The sequence below is a fragment of the Streptopelia decaocto genome (genome assembly GCF_964273445.1).
Source record: "Streptopelia decaocto genome assembly, chromosome: 7".
NCBI lineage: Eukaryota > Metazoa > Chordata > Aves > Columbiformes > Columbidae > Streptopelia > Streptopelia decaocto.
In genome coordinates this window covers 10,188,707-10,207,932 of record NC_138661.1, presented here as the reverse complement: position 1 = coordinate 10,207,932, position 19,226 = coordinate 10,188,707, and positions in this window count along the sequence as shown.

Here is a 19,226-nt window from a genome sequence, read left to right as displayed (position 1 = left end):
AATGGCTGAAAGAAGAATGAAGAGAGTATTAAAACAAGCAACAGGAAGAAGAGGTTTGAATAAACAGGGTGATACAGAGACTCCTGCTAAAGAGTTTTTTATGATACAGTCATAAAGAAAAAGTTAAATGTTTTGTGAGATGAAATCTTAGGTGACTGACTCCAGCAGAGTCCATAAGAGTTCATACGCCCTGGCTGTCTGTTTCCATAACTTGATGGCAGAACTCTGGCATAGCTATAAAATCAAATAAATGTTACCCCCTACTTTCCACCAGGTAAAAAAATCAGTGTGCTTGTTGAAAGCAACAGCCCTCACCGAATACTTAGTGTCACACCGGAAATGACCATGTCTGTTCTCTTGCCCTGGGTTGTTCTTTTATGGAACTACTAAAAAGGATGCTTTGCCTTCTCCTCCTGCAAAAGAGGCATCCCATCCCTCCCATCCATCAAAAATAAGTGATCAGCCATATCCCCGAGTCCCAGCTAAAGCACAGCCCTCTAGCTTCTTCCATTAATCAAACTGCAGGCTGTATTTGGAAAGTTTAGCTGAATTTATTGAATGAACAGATATTTCTGATAGTAAATCATTTTGGTTCCCACAAGCATTTCACATACAGTTTCATTTTAAGGCTGGTTGGCCAGCTCTAGCCAGTGCTGAATAAACAAGCTGCCTGTCTCTGTAAACAATATCTGTGATTTCCCTCTTCTGCAATAACACATGTACTGGAGGTGGAATTTTCCATGTTCCACAAAATGTATTATTTAATGTGATTTTCCAACAGAAAATGGAAACCGCAGTACAAAACAAGGAATTTTCTACTCTTTTTGAGCATCTGGGAAATTGCTGGATGGTAGGTACTGGATCCCTATTGTTTGGTCTCCCTTGTTCTGGAAGCACATTTTCTTAGGCTCACTGATACTAACAGGTAGATTTCAAACACTTGGATGCAAGAACTCCAGGATATTTGTAGCTCAGACTGACCTTTACATTAGGACAGAAAAATAAATCTGAATGAGAACTCACCTGAAATCTGGTAGTGTACCATGTATGATATAGCAGCACACTTCTGAGAGTATTGGACTCCCCATTGGAGGTCAAGGTCACATATCTTTTTACATTTCCTTTGCCAAAAGACAAAAACATTAGCACAGGCACTTATAAAAGAGCTTCTTGTTTCTCTGCAGTGTCTAGACCCAGGTTCTCTTCCCTTCAATAGCCATAGTGGAGGCTTTAACTTCCCACTTAGCCCTGTCCCTTCTCATTCCTTTGCTGCAGTGGTGAAGCTGGTTGTACCTCCATCATTGTGCCGAAAGTCTTTGGATGGATCAATTGAGAACACAAATGATGCCTGTCTTGTGGCACCTAAATGAAGGAGAGGATATCTTCTGAGAAAAAGACATATCTTCTGATAAAAAGCAGGGTTATTGTTAATATAACTCAAACTCACTGTTTTCACTGGGTTTTTAGCTGTGTTTGGGGAAGAGGAGATGGAACAGTTACACCCTGTTTCCCTGAAAATAAGACCTACCCTGAAAAAAAGCCCTAACATGATTTTTCAGGATTTTTGAGGATGCTCAAAATATAAGACCTACTCCAAAAATAAGCCCTAGTTACAGTTCATTTAAAAAGTCAATTTAAATAGTGTCTAGGCAGCTATACATGCAAAAAAGTAATAAGTTTTGGAACAAAAATTAATATAAGACCCTTTCTTATTTTCAGGGAAACATGGTAACAGGACATCAGCAAATTAATCTATGACACATTTACTCAAGTCATTTGAGCCATATCAGTCAACACCAGCTGTAAACCTGGTCTCTCGTCTGAATGGTTAAATTTCTTAATCTGTAGGGAAAACCAGTGATGAACATTAATTTTTATTTGATATTGAGTGGCTCTAAGCATTTTTGCAGACAGGCTTGGTATCATCCGTATGTCATCTGGAACTACCGAATATACCATCTGAAAACCCTGCAGCATGAAGAACTGGTTACTCCTTTTCTGCCAGAAATGTTAGTGGAGCCACTGATGTAGCCACTGGGATATGTTCCAGTGCTTCCTAATAAAAGAAAGAAAACTAAATTCTCAAGACAACTTGCTGCAGGGCTAACTTGCTGTAGCCACAGGATTTTCACATTTTCTGCAGAATGAATTAAATGATCCACATCGAACATCAACAACGGGAGTAACTCAATCTACACTTTAAAGAGCTGGTTGAAACCCACACTTCCTCTAGCTTCAGGCACTGATGACTGATAGTAAGACTTGTAAACAAACCAGGAGAGATAGCACAGTCCTGTTCATCTTCAGTCTGCTGCTGTCACAACTCCTCCTTTTTCCTGGCAAAGATAATCTTTATTCTAACCCACGTACCTCACCTCTCTTATAGCCAGAGAAAAACATCCTTGTACACTAGAAATGAAGTGACATGTTTTAGACTATTATGAATAAATTACAGGTGAGACAGAGTTCAAGCACTGGATTTGGCTCTAGATGAGAGTTAAAAATGCCAATAGAATTGTGAATTTTTTTGATTTTTAGGTTCTTTTATAGTAATGGCTTTGTTAGAGAAGAATCACAGAATGTTAGGGTTTGGAAGGGACCTCAAAAGATCGTCTAGTCCAATCTCCCTGCTGGAGCAGGAACGCCTAGGTGAGGCTATACAGGAATGTGTCCAGGCAGGTTTTGAATATCTCCAGAGAAGGAGACTCCACAACCCCCCTGGGCAGCCTGTTCCAGTGTTCTGTCACCCTCACCGAGAAGAAGTTTCTCCTCAAATTTAAGTGGAACCTCTTATATTCCAGTTTGAACCCATTACCACTTGTCCTATCATTGGTTGTCACCAAGAAGAGCCTGGCTCCATCCTCATGACACTCACCCTTTATATATTTATAAACATTAATGAGGTCATGCCTCAGTCTCCTCTTCTCCAAGCTAAAGAGACCCAGCTCCCTCAGCCTTTCCTCATAAGGGAGATGCTCCACTCCCTTAATCATCTTCATTGCTCTGCGCTGGACTCTCTCCAGCAGTTCCCTGTCCTTCTTGAACTGAGGGGCCCAGAACTGGACACAATATTCCAGGTGTGGTCTCACCAGGGCAGAGTAGAGGGGAAGGAGAACCTCTCTTGACCTACTAACCATTCCCCTTCTAATACACCCCAGGATGCCATTGGCCTTCTTGGCCACAAGGGCACAGTGCTGGCTCATGGTCATCCTGCTGTCCACCAGGACCCCCAGGTCCCTTTCTGCTACACTGCTCTCTAATAGGTCATTCCCCAACTTATACTGGAACCTGGGGTCGTTCCTGCCCAGATGCAAGACTCTATACTTGTCCTTGTTATATTTCACTAGTCACATAATCTTATGTTCATTTTGATTCAGGATGGTGAGGAAACATTGGCTGAAGTGTTGTCATTACAGGGACACATTTTTGCATTCAGAATCAGCAAGAAGTGGCTGCTCCGTCAGCCTCTTCAACAAAGTTTATGGTTAGGGTGGGTAGGAAATCAACGCTTCCTCTTTGCATTTTGAATCAAACTGAAGTTAAAAAAATCAAATAAAAATCACTCATGAACCCTGAAGCACCAAAACAAGATGGGTAAGGGCAGCTTCACTGATCTGATTCAGAGGGATCATCTATGTCCCCAGTGTGACTGTGATCCACCAACAGACAGCATGGAACATTTTTTTCTCCTCTCTGTGGTGAGTGCAAAAATGACAGGCTGCCAGGACCCTTGCACTCGGCTCGGCTGAAGTTCATCGAACCCAGCAAGCTTTGTTAATCCATGTTGTCTCAAGACAACAAATGTTTTCCAACAAAACTTGGATTTTCTGTTAAAAAATCTGGATCATTTTGGGGCCGTCAGATTCCTGATTCAGAAGTATCTTTGGCAATGATTGATTTACTTAACTCAGAGCCACATCTTTAAAGAAAGCTTAGGATGTCAATGCAGTTTTCTGCTGCCCACTTGGGTTTGACTTTCCAAGGCTATGACCATCTGCTACTTCACAGCAGTAAGAGGCCATGTTGTAGTTATCCAACAGACACTTCTGTAATATGCATGATTATCATTATCTTCATAACTAATAACAGATTTACAAGGCTTTGAAGTTTTCCTTTCTTTGCTAACTTGGGAGAACAATAGTGAGCAATGTGGGCCTGGGTGTTTCTTCAATCTCTTTTTAGCAGAGAACTGCAAATAAAGGCCAAACTAGTGGAGAGATTGTCAGCTGTGAGAGAAGCCAGACCACATTCACTTGAATCCAGTGATCTTTGTCCAGTCTTGTCTAGCTTTTTAGCAAAAACTTAAGCCACCTGACCTTTTCATAGTCTGAATGTGATTTTTATTCTTGAAATCTAAGAGAAATACAACAACAACAACTTTGTAGAATAGAAATTTAACTCTCATAGATCCAGAATATGTATAATCTCTCTACAAGTATAAAAAAACCACAATGGAATATCTTTTTACCTCTAATGGAGGAAGGGTGACTCTGTATTAATTTGAGCCTTTTAGGAGCTCTTTGATGAAAATAGAAACTGACTGAAGCTTCTTTCACAGGCACAGACAAGGCTTGATGAAATTTTCCTTTTGAAAGTTTTTCAGGAGCACATGGGCTGGCTGGCTGGTAAAAAGAAGTGAGATATTAAGCTAGATCTTAGATTAAAAAACAAAATGTGAACAAAAATAAACAAAATACTCTGCTGGGGTCTATTTTCTTTCTTTTGTTTTCCACAGAAAGTTTCCAAATATCTTTGTTAACAAACTCAAAAAAATAATTTAAATCTCGAGAAGTTCTGAATTTCCTGCCTGACTTTGCTACTAATAGCAAACAAGCCAGGCTGCACAATACTAAAGGACTGGAAGCAGAGAATGCCACAGCAGAAATTTACCCTGGCACAAACATGCTGTTGCTCATTTTGTCTAGGACACTGGAGGTAACCATTGTTTCTTCTGGGAATATCTTGGGATTTAGTGTGAATACGAATGTCCCTACAGGTCATAAAGTCTCCTCAGTTATAAATATAGCCTTCAAAACTGTGCCAACAGCAAAATGCTGCTACTTCTGTGGTCAGTATGTACACTAAGTCTGTGACAAAAACTGCAGGAGGAATAATGCTTGTCATGTTTTTTTTTGTGTGTCTAGTAAGAGGCAATCCATGAGTTTTGAATGGCTGCAATCCAGTGATCATGTATGAAGGAACAGGTGCTCAAGTATTCAGAAAACCTGCCTGATGGTTCTGCTGGGAATATCCTCTGTAACATACAAGGCACATTTTTTAACCTTTTAATCTTAAAGGATCTTTACTCTGGAAGAAGGTGAATCCTGCAAAGCAATGTGTGGCAGTGTCAGAAGGGGTGGGCCAGCCTATAATATCTGGCTGTTTATTTTTTTTAAACAGAGGATGTAACACAAATGGTGCTCTGCAGCTCACTTTTCCAATTGTAAAACCTTATCTGGTGTTTTAGTCACGGAAAAGTTATTTGCAGGACTCTGTTTCCCCTTAAATTGAGGTAAAAATGTGCCAGTGTGTGGTGGGAAGGGCTGCGGAGTCTAAGGCATAGTGGACTGGAAGAGCCATTAAAATGGTCATAGCCAGAAACAGCCCTGCGATCTACAGGGCTAGATTCCTGTGCTGAATTGCAATGAATTCCTGAGGTGATCTCAGGATTCAACCAATGATAAGTCACCAAAGACTGATTAAGTAAAGATCAAACTAAAGACAACCATGTAAACAAGAAAGATAGTGTGATTGGCACCCAGGCTAATTTCCTAACTGAACTTACTTCTTCTTTGAAGGGAAATACTTGAAACAGTTTGGTAATGTTTCTAGAGGTCATTGAGCCAATGCAATTTATTGAAACAAAGCAAAAGGCTGCTGTTTGACATTCAGGATCTTTTCTACTTTTGGATATAAGCAATGTAGCTCCAATAACGTCATTACCCTTTGAAGACTTAGTCCTGGTGGAGAGCAAGCCCATTAGGGTTACGTAAGCTCTTGAGTAATGCTGCCTTTTACTGCACTGTGCCTCTCCTCTCTGCCACAGGGCACGTCAGCACAGGAATCCTGGAAAGCACTGAAAGGAAAACCAGAACAAAGTGGTGTGAATAGGATGTGGATCATGAGGCAGAAGGAATCTACTTGGGACTTCCCCAAAACCATAACTTTTTTTCTGATCTTCGCAGTTATTTGCAAATGCTCCTACCCTATAAAACATTCTGGAAGAGGCTGGATTACTCAAGAATTCAGTGCTGTTCCCCACCAAGCCTTTTACAAAGCAGTGAGTAATCTGACAGATAAAAATAATTCAGGACCTCAGTTACTCCATTTTGTGGCTGTTGTCAGCTTTGTCTTTGATCACTGTCTGGGATGCACAGCCTTGGGGAATGGAGCAATAAGCAGATTTAGAGCAGTTACAGGCAGATGAGTTTCCATTATTTAGTCCATTTCCATACTGGCGCAAGATTACTCCTTATTTGTACATTGAATAGCCTATTGTCTAATTCAAATATCCCACCAAAGGGGTTCTTACCACCCTCTTCAGACACAGTGCCTCAGACAAAACAGGACCTTTACTCAACGATGAACTGAAAATTTTCCTTGTAAAAATGTCAGCCCACTCTCAGGGCCAGGCTAAGGAGTACAAAGACGAGATTTGTGGTAAGCACTGAGGGGTGGAAGCGGCTGTTAACATCAGCAGCATCAGTGGAGAGGGAGCAGCCTGTGCAAATTGGACTCCTCTCAGGACCCTTCTCTCAGCATCCTTGCAAAGAGCTCTGGGGTTTGTAGGGCTGGTGTATCAGGAGGGCCCTGTCCACAATTTGAAGGGTTGAGTGGCTATTGAGTCTGAGCTATTTCAGCAGCTGAAAAGGGGACCCAGCACTGTTATTTCTCCAATGATAGTTCAGATTTACAGTGGCAAGGGACGAGGAGAGTGGAGGTAGATTGGTAGGGTGTCAGGTAGCCTCTGCTATTGATTTTAGGACATGTTAAGGAGGACAACGTCAACTCCTACTGCGGCTGACTACTGTAGGTGCATTGAGGGGTCATGAGAAGATAAGTCTGACAATTTAGACTGGCAGTTTTCAATTATTATCATTAGCAAGTTCTTATAGACAAATCACAGTCACAGCTGGTATCATGACTTTGGAAGGAAAACACTGACTGGGACTGTCCAGGATGGTCTTTCTTGCCTATACATTAACATAGTCGTCTTTTTATTTTTTTTTTTTTCCCGAGTACCTCTCAAGACACATTTTAAACAACAGTACGAGCTGAGATCTTGAAAAATTAGCCCTTAATGTGTTTTCCTCATTCTGTCTTCCTCTTTTCAAGGGTGTTGCAGTCTCTTGTTTCTCTATCATTTCATCTGAGCTCTGAAATGGGCATCCACAAGTGCAACCAGTAAAACATGGAGTCATTTCCTGTCCAGTATCAGATTTGGTATCTAGTTTTTGCAGCAGGTCAGTATGGCATGAGATTGCAGGGTGAGTGAAGAACAAAATGCCATTGCATTGCTCAAGGAAACCCAACCTAATTCTAGCCTTTAGTTTAAACAAACAATCCTTCTTCTAAGACACCTTTTTCCTCATTTGGGAATGTTTCTTTTATTTTATTATTGTAAAGAATAAGATCTGGAGCCCCCCAACACTCAAGATTTTTAAAACAAACCTGTCATTCTTACATTTGGGATACTTTGAAATATATGAAAACTATCCAGACCTGGAAAGAGAAAGGTTCAGTGACGTGATGTGCATTTTCACAGCATTATTGTTCCCACTCCTAGCTCATTATATTAGGGTTGTTTCCAGTGGCGACATGAGCAGCTTATTGCTAACATCTTTGTCAAGTACAATAGTTTAAACATGCATCCATAGTACAAGTACACTCAGTAATTACATTTTTAAGACATGGGCAATTAATTAGGAAACACATTGGCATGGTGATATATGCACAATATTAATTGTCTTCTGTTACTGTCACTGCATATTCTGCTCTGTTTTGCTCATTCCCTTCATTTTCCCAGAGAATCCAGATTCACATGGGGGACTGCTGGGCAGCTGCGTGAGTTGGATTCCAACGTCTGGAGCATGTTTCCTCGTTCCCTCAGCTCTGATATGTAAGTGACAGGCTTCCTACTGACAATACTCATTTTTAAAGGCTCAGATATGACTCTGCTTTGGCTGACTGCAGTAGCTTTGGGTGCCAAGTGTAAACCAGTATGAGTTCATCTTAAAAATGAGTCATGGAGCCACCCCAAGTAATGTTTTCCTTCAGTGCATTCTGAATTGTGAAAATGCCACAGTCTCTGGGATTCTGTAGGAGACACAGAAGTGAAATACATTTTACCTATTTTTTTTAGGTTAAAATAATATACCCCCATGGCATATCCTAAAGTATAGAATCTACCCACGTTCAGCTTGAATCCTGGGGAACTGTTAAAGTGTGCCTGGCTTCTCAGGAAGCTAAGAAGGAAATAAGACAGTTGTCCTAAGCTTTACAGGCTGATCACTGTATCTGCTGTTGCATTTAACCAATTTCCTACTATTTTTCCTCACTCCTTCCTTTCTCTTTGTTCTTGATTTTTGAAAAAAGTCAGGAGAATACAGTGTATTGAATGAAATTAATTCAATATGCATAATAACCTGGCAAGAAATAGGAGAGGTTTTAGCAATGCAGGACTATGGATTATCAAACTAGAGACTAAAACAAAACCAAAGCAAAACAAAAAACAAACAAAAAACCCCAGACAAAAACAAACAAACAACAACAACAAAGTTCTGCCAATCATTTTAAGTTAATATAACAGTAAATAGGAATTATCAGGAGGAGAAGCAGCATAAAAAAGAGGAAGGAAGATAAGAAATCTTTCTTGCATTGCCATTAAAGTGAAAGGCAGTGATGGTGAAGTATGTATGAAGGAAAAAGTGAGACTTGAATGCACTTTAGGTCACATATTAATAGGGTTTGGGAATAAAGGAGGAAGAAGGCTGGAAGAATTTGTAAATGGAATCTGAAGACTGCAAACAAGATTGAGATTATAATAACAGAGTCTTCAGAAGAGAGGTAGAGTGAAACTCTAGAGGGAATATCGACTCAATAGCGAGAGCTTCAGGAGTTTGAAAATGTAATCTCTTTGTGGGAAATTACTAACCAACCACAAATTTTCAAAGCATGTCCACACATCATGTCTCTACTCAGTGAACTTTTCTCTCACCACACTGTGCTGCTGCTTCATTACTGAAAATGAGGCTGGGAAGAGTTCATACAAATTCATCATCTCACAGACAGACTCTGCAAGTGGAAAATTGTTGAGCTCTTAGGTATATCCCTTTCTCTACTTTGACCCTGTTTGGGATTCTACTGCTATTTATATGTCCCAACAGGAAAAAAACAAACAAACAAACCAACCAAAAAATCAACCAAACAACCAAAACAAACCCAAACAGCCAAAACAAGCCACAAACCCAAAACTCATCCTTAAATAACTTTGCGTGAGCCAATGTTCTAACAGACACTGTCACTGTACTTTCATATGACCAATAGAGTAAATTGAGCTCAAATCTCAGAATTTAAGTTGCAGCCCATCATGAGCAATGATGAAACCACTGTGGAAAGACAGTCCTTCCCTGGCCTTGGAACTGTTTTCTGGACCAAAAAAATGCATCTTTCTTCATGATCTCTCTTTATATGTTGCAAACTTTATCTGCAAATATTGTAATAGAGATATTTGAGGAGAGATCAAAGGAAATCTAGAAAGAATATACACTTGATAGAAGTTCAGCAGTTTTCAAACACAGTTTTTATGCAGGAAATTGTTGCCCAAAATGAAGTTCAAAACTGATATATATATATATACATATATATATATATATATATATATATTGCCTTCTCTTCTACTTTCCTCCAGCTGTGTGTCTGTATACAAGAAATAAACTTAATTCTGTCAAGGAGATGAGATATACCCCCAAGTCCTATTCTCCCAACAGCAGAAATCCAGGTATCGACCTAATGATGGGACTGTCCCTGCTGAAGGCGAGGGAATGACCTTTTCTAAGTAGGAGAAGATTGCATATCTCTGCATACCCCTTCCATCAGAAGGTTATCTGTCAGCCTCCCTAACTCCTCATGGTGGGGGTAATCTTCTCTGACCTGTACATTGCAGAGTAATTCAGATAAAAGGTTGCACAAGAAATGACCCAATGGTTCTTGATAAGCAGGAAAGTTAACATTTAGGGCAAAACTCTGCCTCAGCTGTAGCCCTGAAGGTCTAATGAAAGTGGATTGGAATACGTGAGTACAGAATATTGGTCTTCCATTTTAGAGTGTGTTTGACTCTGTCTAAACTCTGAAGCTGGCAGTTTCCTCTCTGCCCAACATCCTTTCTCACATGAGACTCATATGTCACTGTCTGGGCTCTAGCTGATGGTTCTTTCTCATCTCATTGTTTATACTCTCGTGACCTTTTGTTGTTCAGGTGTCAAGAGCCCTCATTATCATTTTAGACATGAGGTCATGCTTCTAATCAACCCTCCCCCCTTATTCAATTAACATTTCCAATGTTTTTAAATTAAGTGTGTTGGTCCACAGGCCAGGGAATTTCCTTCCAATTAGTACTAGTAGTGAAAGGCACATATCAAAGTTTATTTGCTTGTACCAGTACTCTCTTTTGATCTGCTGAAAGGATCTGGTGAACATACAATTAAGAAATTCCTCCTAGGTATCTTTCCCCCAAGGACCAACAGTACCTGCCGGGGTCTATTAGCATTTCAATATGTTTCCCACCTCAGGAAATGTCTCTGCTTCCTTGTCTGACTGGGTAATGCAGCTGCATATTTTGCATACATACCACTTAAAGTCACTGCCTGCCATTGCTGAGACTCATTATCCTCCATATTGCACAATTAGGGATTAGACTTGCATTCAACCTTTTTCAGCTCTCACAGGAGGGTCAAATGTGCACAGCCATTTGGGAAGGGTCAAACATTCAATGCTGTCAGAGAGGGTCAAGCAGTATCCACACCAAGCAACAAGAGAGTGACAGTGCTCTGCAGGAAATGCTTGTGTCAGACTAGCGATGTGTGCACTTATTGATGTCTTTACACCCGTATATCTAAGATGTGTCTGATTACCAAGTCTTGCCTACATAGCTGCTGGGCATGTCGACAGAACAGAAGGATGCTCAGAAGGCAGTAATACTTCCTGATCTCAGCCTCAGATTTCATCTCCTGGAAGGAGAGCAGAATAGCTTGTGGGAAGGATATTCCACCATGTTATTACTTTTGAAGTACTGAACACTTAGTGCAAACCAGAACATGTCAGAAGCAGACCATTTTAATGAGACTTAGGAATAGATCAGCTCTGCCAGAAGTTATATGGGGGTAAAATCGCCTAAACATTTGCCTTCAGCGACACACAACATGTCTGTGTCTTGACCTGGCTTAAGTACAGGGATAGGATTCTTTACCCAGCTGTCACAATTGCAAGTCAGATGCAAGTTTGCATTTGAACCTAAGAAGATTACTATCTGCATCTTGCCGAGGCCAACTTGTACAAACACAACCTGGTAATTGGGAGCATAATTATAAACAGAGATAATCCTAGAGCACTGAAATTCAAAGCCCAGGTCCAACTTTATGGTCAGGAGGTGTGTGAAAGTTTTATTTGCTTGAGATCCCAGTGGAAATGTCTCACGTAAGGGTGATGGCCGAGCTATAAGAATTTTTAACAATCCTTCCACCCTCTCTTTTACTTGTCCCTGTGACTAATGATAACACTATGACTAAACTGCCTCTGATGTTGACACCACATTAGCGTGCACTGGTGATTGGACTCAGATGTGTTAAACATCTTTTTCTGGGCCAAATCACTTCAGTGCTGTCCCACCAAAGTACAGTATCTTTAAATACAATCTGTGTCTCACTGTCTCCTGTGATGTTTATTATTAATTCAGGTAGATTTTACTTTGTGGAGATAAATAGTTCATGAATGATCCTGAGTTCATTTTTGAGTAAAGGAGAACCAACTTGTGGTTTTTGGTCTGTGGGGAGAAGATGTTCTGTAGACCAATCTGGACTAGGCATCCATTACATATTTTGCTGAGATTATGAGGGATGAGACTCAATGACCCAGATTGTCCTCTCTGACTCTATAGCCCTTTACGTAGTTAAGGGACAGACGTTTTTTTCCAAAGGGCATTCAAGTGTGTTTCAGACTGAGAGATCAGTTAGGAATTATTTAAGGAAAGGAGTTTCTGTCACCTTAATAGTTAAAGGATTTTTAAAAGGCAAGGAGAAAGCACTTACTGACATACACAGCAAAAGAAATACAGAAAGAATACCAGTGGCAATATTAATAGGACCAGGAGGAATCTAATCTAAGCCTTTTAGGTGGAGAGCGTTGAGTCCTTTCTTGCATTTATTAGTGAAAATTAGGAGTAACTCTCCCTAAGTCAGTAGATTTATGCCAGTATAGCCCAAGGAAGCAGACTGCCTGGAACCACCATTAATTTGAATACAGACCAATATAAGTCTGTGGGAATAAATCTTACACAGAGGGTATTAAAGTGAAGAGTTTGTGTCAGTCTAACCTGTTCCAAATGTCGAAGTCTGAAGGGTACTACAAACTGGGAAGATCTCTTGCAAGAAAGGAAAAAAAAAATGTGCTGGAAAGTAGTCCTACTGAAATCAGTAGTGGTTTGGGCATTGGCTTCAAGGGTTGCAGGATTCAGTGCATGGCAGACTATGGTAACGGGAATTTTAGAAAGGGAAAGTTAATAATGCATCAGTGAAAGGAGGTACTGAGCTGAGTCCCAACCTTTGAACGTCCCTTCCAACCCAAACTATTCTATGAATCTATGTTTCTATGATTATATACTTCCCTCAAGATCATAAGCACAAATGGACAAATAACGAATGAGAGTATTGAAACAGAAGGCAAAGTTTCTTCTGAGTTTACACCAAAGACAGGTGTAGCTGTGGGACTGGTGATGCTTCTCCATGCATCACCAGGCTTGTAGAATTTCCCGTAACAGAGATGAAAGCTGGGTCTGGGTGGTGCACGTGTACAGACATCCCTGTTCCTCATGTTCTGGTTTGAGGTTGCATAGGGAAGAGCAGAGCTGTTCCCACCTCATGGATTATGTCATCTCTACAGAACAACTTTGTGAACTTGGAATCTAATCCATCATCCAGTAAAAACAGAGAGCAACTTTCTCTGTGACTACAACGACAGATGAATGAGGCTTGTGGAGAGACATTCTTGTGAACACATGCACCATACCTGAGCTAAAAACCTGGGGATTGTATACCTCTGATTAAATTCAGGATCATCCCTCTTTTCAGTACAAAAACTTGAATTCAATTTATTTGTGCACTCAGCAGGACTGGTAACTTTGCAACCCCAATAGGCTTGGAAAAAACTAATAAGATTTGATTCATTTATCACTGTAGTCTTGCATTTAAATGCCACAGTCACCAGCTTACTCCCAAGAGGCACTAGAAATCTTCAGATCCTGGTATCAAGACATTGTCTGCATGACTCATGTTTATAAAGAAACCCTGTTGTCACATAGTGATCAATACAAGGCAGGTATGTCTTAGGTTTCTAATCATTATGAATCCATTTAGAATTCAATGCAGTAGCAACAATCACATTGAATTCACTAGGGGATTTGCAAGGATGGCTTATGTAGTTCCACAACAATTCCCTTGTAATTCAGCACTAATTAAGCATTATTTCATGCAGGAAATAATGAGCTGTGGAAACACTGTTAGTGCCAAATAATAGAATAAAGGTGTGTTTACATACTATAAACATGCCTTGAATGTTCTAAGAGGTTAGAGCAGGTCTTGTCTTTTTTAACTCTAGGGAAGAGAAGGGATCTTAAAGGAGTCATCCTGCTTAACTCAACTGAGTATAGCCTAAATAAATATTGAATTAGAGAGGAACACACTGGAAATCAGAAAATCACTCTGACTTTGCACATTTGAAATGTCAGTGGTTTAATTATTAGATTTCTTCCAAGTCAGTGCCATGCCTGGGAAGGGTTTGCTGGTTAGCCATGGTGCAGAGTAATTGAGTTGGTGTAGCAGACCTTATTGTTATTTATAGCAGGAAATAGGATTTGAAACTTCATTTGAAGAGAAATTTCACTCCAGACTTAAGGTTCCAGCTTCCCACTTTATTTAGGACCAGATTTCTAGGTGATTAACAATGACAGTTTTCCAAAACCCCAACTTTTCTCCTGTATTCCCTCATATTCCCGTTGGGGCTCAGATCTAGAATGGGGAGAAAATAAGTTACTCCTTGTTTCCTAGGGACATTGCCATAATTATTTCACCTCTAACAGTGCTAACAGTGCCTGAGAAAGATAAGACTACCTTCAAAGCCACGTGGATCTGCTTTCTGAAGAGCAGATACTGTGGAAGTCCCAGGATGTACCTGCAGTCCATTGCTGAGATTGGCCAGAAGGGGCTGGGTACCATACAGCACACCCTGACACATCTTCCTATCCCACTGATGTGGTGAGGTGGGGTTTCAAGGGAAGTTGCAGTGTTGACACCTTGGCAATTTTGGCTTCGGATCACTAATCAGATGCTTAGAAAATAATTGTGTCTGAACAGCTCAATTAGAAATGAAGTAATCAAACATATAAGTCTTTTGGCTGGCACTATAGCACACAAATACTTGCTACAAACATTTTTCCTTTAACAAGGAAAAGCTCAATCATCAACAGAAGTTGTTGAGAATGGAGTTTTGTTATGTTTTACTTTGCAAGATCAGCAAAATGTCCAAAGCATCAACTACTTTGAAAAACAAGGATATTGGCCTGTGGGGGAAAAATAAGTTGAGCAAAAGATGTTTATGTGAAAAGAAAAGAGCCCACAATATAATTTCTGGAAGATATGCTTAGCTATCCAGAGTAATTACCTAAGATGTAGCTACTGCAACCATTGAAAGTGTCATTATTTTGCTTTTATTGTAAAGGAAGAACTAGTATCTGAAGGGAAAAACTGAGACGTACAATGGCTGTAGTTTACTCAATGGCTGGATTCTTTCTGGGGCTCAGCTGTATGGAAGGATGTGCTGGGAAAATACTCCAGCATTACCATGTTGTGTGAAAGTTCCCTTAATGGCATTCTATTAACAGACCTGAATTTTGTCCAGGAAGAAACAACATTACGAGGGCGAGTAACTTGTCTCCTAGTGCTCTCCTTGGGAACAGAGAATGGACAGAGGGACAGATGTTGGACACACCATACCAGAGCTGGCTGAAGGCTTCTCAGTATTAAGTCAGATTTTGGTTCCTAAGGTCAAGGGAGAAACAACTAATACACAGCTTATGCTCCCTGGAGTGCTGCTGGCTGGAGAAAGGTGAGGTGTGGGGGGAGTACAGCCTTCTACCCCCCTGGACTCTGCCTGGGGATGGGCAGTGCCTGTGTGGAAGCCATCACAGAAGACGAGCAGCTGTGCACAATGGGAAGCCATAAAACTCGCTCAGTCCTGAGGTGCTAAGGTTGATAACACTTGGGAGAACAGCTCTTTGGATGCTATTTTCTGCCTGCTGCCCTTACTGCTTCTGACCCCTGATGGCCATGCAGATGCCCATCATTTCCAAGCAGCTACTTCATAATGAGGAAAGCCTTCCAGGGCAACAATGTGGCTGAGAAAGCTTTCTGAACTTTATCCATTTCTGAGACAGTTTATTAAATATTATAGTTCCCAAAATCACCCTGACAGGCAGAGTGGGTGACAAGGTCAGGGAAAGGAGGAGCTTGTTCCTTCCAGTGTTTGCTTTGTATCACTGCTTTTGCAAGTCCCATCTATAAGATGGTGGAGGCAGGCACTGTGTCAGTCTTTCAATCAGGCTGGCATTTGTCCTAACCTGTACTGACTTGTGAGAAATCTTCATTTCCTCCTTTGACTCTCAGTCTCCCAGCTCTGAAATTCAATCTAAGAGAAACAGGAATGCAAGGAAGCTTGGAAGCCTAAGCTAATCAGGTGTTGTCAGGTGGGAGCTTCGTGACACATCATGAGCAGTGGTTTTATTTTTATCATTCTTCTGGAAACATTGTTTGGTTTGAATTAAAAATGCAGGTCAAGTTAAAGAGGCAGGACTTGCTATTGGAATCCTTCATCTAGCAACATCCCCTTCTCTTCCAAGGGCAGTCAGCTGCTCCCCAGGTGCTTCTAGACCAAATTCAACCTCCTACTTGTCCAAGCTTCTGATGACTTTGTGCAAAGCTAATTGCTTGTTTGTCATGCTTTGTTTCTGCTGTGGCTGTGGTTGTCTTATGTAGTTTTTCCATCCCTTTCCTTTCAAAGCAGTAACTTTCTTCAACAGAACTGGCTTCAAACAAAAGAAGATGCTGCAGCTTTAATGAAAATTTAAAAGTCAATGAGACACACACAAAAAAGAGACATGACCCAGGACCAGCTCAGTCCAATGAATATATTCAAACCATTTAGTGAATGTTTGGAAAGATCAGAAGGGCACCTTTGCTTGCAGCATTTTAACAAGCCTCCATGAATTAGCAAGAAGCCTGAAAAATGAGTAGTAGTGGTGGGGAGTAATTCAGTTGTGATCACTTGATGGTGATGAATGGGGAAGTGACATAGTCTGTGCAGAGACAAGTCATCTTTTCTAAAACAATTGTACTTAGCCCTCATGGCTGGAGATTTATACTGCAATGGTGACAATGCTGGTAATTAATGAAACAGCCCTGGATTTTGGGGGAAGGTTAGAAACACAAGACTGAAGAAGGAGCGATGTGAAGACCTGAAGAGATTTTCTTGAAAGACTAGAATATTCCTAGACAATGTATGTTGCTGTATGGGGTTGATAAATTTGTCTTTAGCCTGGGAGATTGAGCATGGATTAAAAGGGCTGAGAATAAAATTACTTCAAGGCACGTTTTAAGGTAGATGGAGGATGAATTAAGATTAATGAGAGTCTTACAAGTGGGCTGAAACTAGCAGTGCCGATATGAGAACAGTGATAAAAGCCAACAAGAGCAGCCTCAGAATGTGAATTACTTGCTTTATTCAGTGCCCCTTGTGGGTATGTCTAAGCTATTTGTGTGCATGTGTGTGAATGCATGTATGTACAACTGATGTCTATTTTACATTAACCATGCACAAAATCTCAGTGACCATCAAGACAAAAGGAGGAAAACACTGTTAAATCCCAAGATACAGGATAATTTTTCTCTTTCTCTCCTCCCACCAATGTAAATAAAAATGCTGATTGTGTCCTGTTAATAGTTAAATTCTGTAACTGAAACAGACCTAACAAGGCAGTTTTCAAACAGGAAACCTGATAGGAGTTTAATGACATCTTACAGTACACCGATCCTGGCAATATAATCATTAAAATTTGTCAAGTGTAAAAACAAATGACAAAACATTACCCCAGAGCAACTTACTGTGTAAATGCAACAATGAAGCTGCTAAATGGTTTCTCTGGATATTTACTTCCAGATATGAAGTCATATTGATTTGGCTTCATCTCCGGAAGGGCATGGGTTCATAGTTTTGTGGAAAATGCAAGATTAGAAAGATTCACCTTACATGAAAGGTTTCCATGTCTGCACTGCAAATCGGTGCAGAATTATTAAAAAGAGAGCAACCAGAAATTACTGAAACTGTCTTGGAAACACACATTTGTGGTCCTTTTAAAAAAAAAAATCATGCCAGAAAGAAGTAGATTCTATACTATGTATTCACACGCCTATGCATGATTCCTAAAATTGCACAGATAAAGGCAGGACATTTGCTACTTGGAGAAATTTCATAGGAGGAAAGATCCCATTGCTGAAAGGTCCTTAATGCAAAAGCCATTCATTACAAAGATGAAATTAAAAAAAACCAAACCAAAACATACAAATGTATGTAAATATATTCAGATATTTGTGAACGCTAAATCCGAAACTCCGAGGGAATGTTGGAATATGACACATTTCCATTGTGGCCTGCCTATGGCTGGAAATGGGATAACCCCACAGATTGCAGGAGCCAGTGGGGACAGATTAGACAAGAAGAGGAAATGAAATGCTGTTTGCTGAAGGTCTTGACAATGAAGTGTCTGTATCTTCTGTCACCTTTTTAAACTATTGATTACTTAGAGGACCCATGTGCTGCAAATACTTGTATTCTCATGGAGTACTTGCATGTAGCATCTTTAAAAAAATTCATGTAACTTTTATACCACTCTCACAGTATCCAGAACTTAGGGCTGAGTGAAATCCATAGCCCCTGCAAAAGGAGATGCCTGACTTCTGTGTCCTTGGGTGACAACTATTCTACATAATTTCTGGGCAAGTTAACAGGCCTTTGAAGGCAAAGGAACTGCTTACTCACTTTGGTATACATTACTCCAGCTAATAGCAGGTGGCAGGATTGAAACTCAGACATGGTTCAAGATATGACTGAATTCTTTGTATCATAGCACACTCCCCTTTATGCCTCTTTTGTAGTGTAAAAAGCCACAACTGTAATGTATATTAACTTTGATATTGTGTTACACCAGCAGCATAATGTAAAGAGGCCCTGATGAAACTCAAACAAAACTTGCTGAGTGGCAGCTGGACCTAAAGACGTTTTCTGAATAATGAAAGAACTGTTCAGTACTGATCATATTCAGGCTGGCTGAGCATTGTCATAATGCCCAGTATTTGAATGTGACATCATCAGGAAATAACTGTGTGACTGTGGACTCCACTATTTTTAGGCAAAATATTTCTTCAAGAAAAATAGTCTCTGTGAAATTTTTCCTTGCCCCTTCAAAGCAGTGGGAAAACAGTTCTTAAAGGGAACGTCTTTCATACACAAATATTAGTATGTTATTTTTGTTTGTTTATTTTTAAAATAAGTAACACTACATCAAAATTTGTGGGTTTCCTTCTAGAGTTATCCATATACATGTGAACTTCATAAACACAGTCTTCCCTCTGCATGGGAACATGGTAGAATTTTTTCATTTACTACGAGGAGTTTCAATAATTTTGTAGTGTCGGAATGCAAGAATTCCTTACTGATGAAATTTTCTAATTAACATTATACTTTCCATACAGTTCAGAAGAAAAGCCAAAATCTCTTCCATCCCAACATGTTTATTCTGCCAAATATGTTATTTAGTGAACAAAGCATGAAAAAAAAACTTAAAAGTTGGCCCATGGAGAATCTTAAAACCAGGTAGGAATATGCACAAGGCATTATGTTGCCAA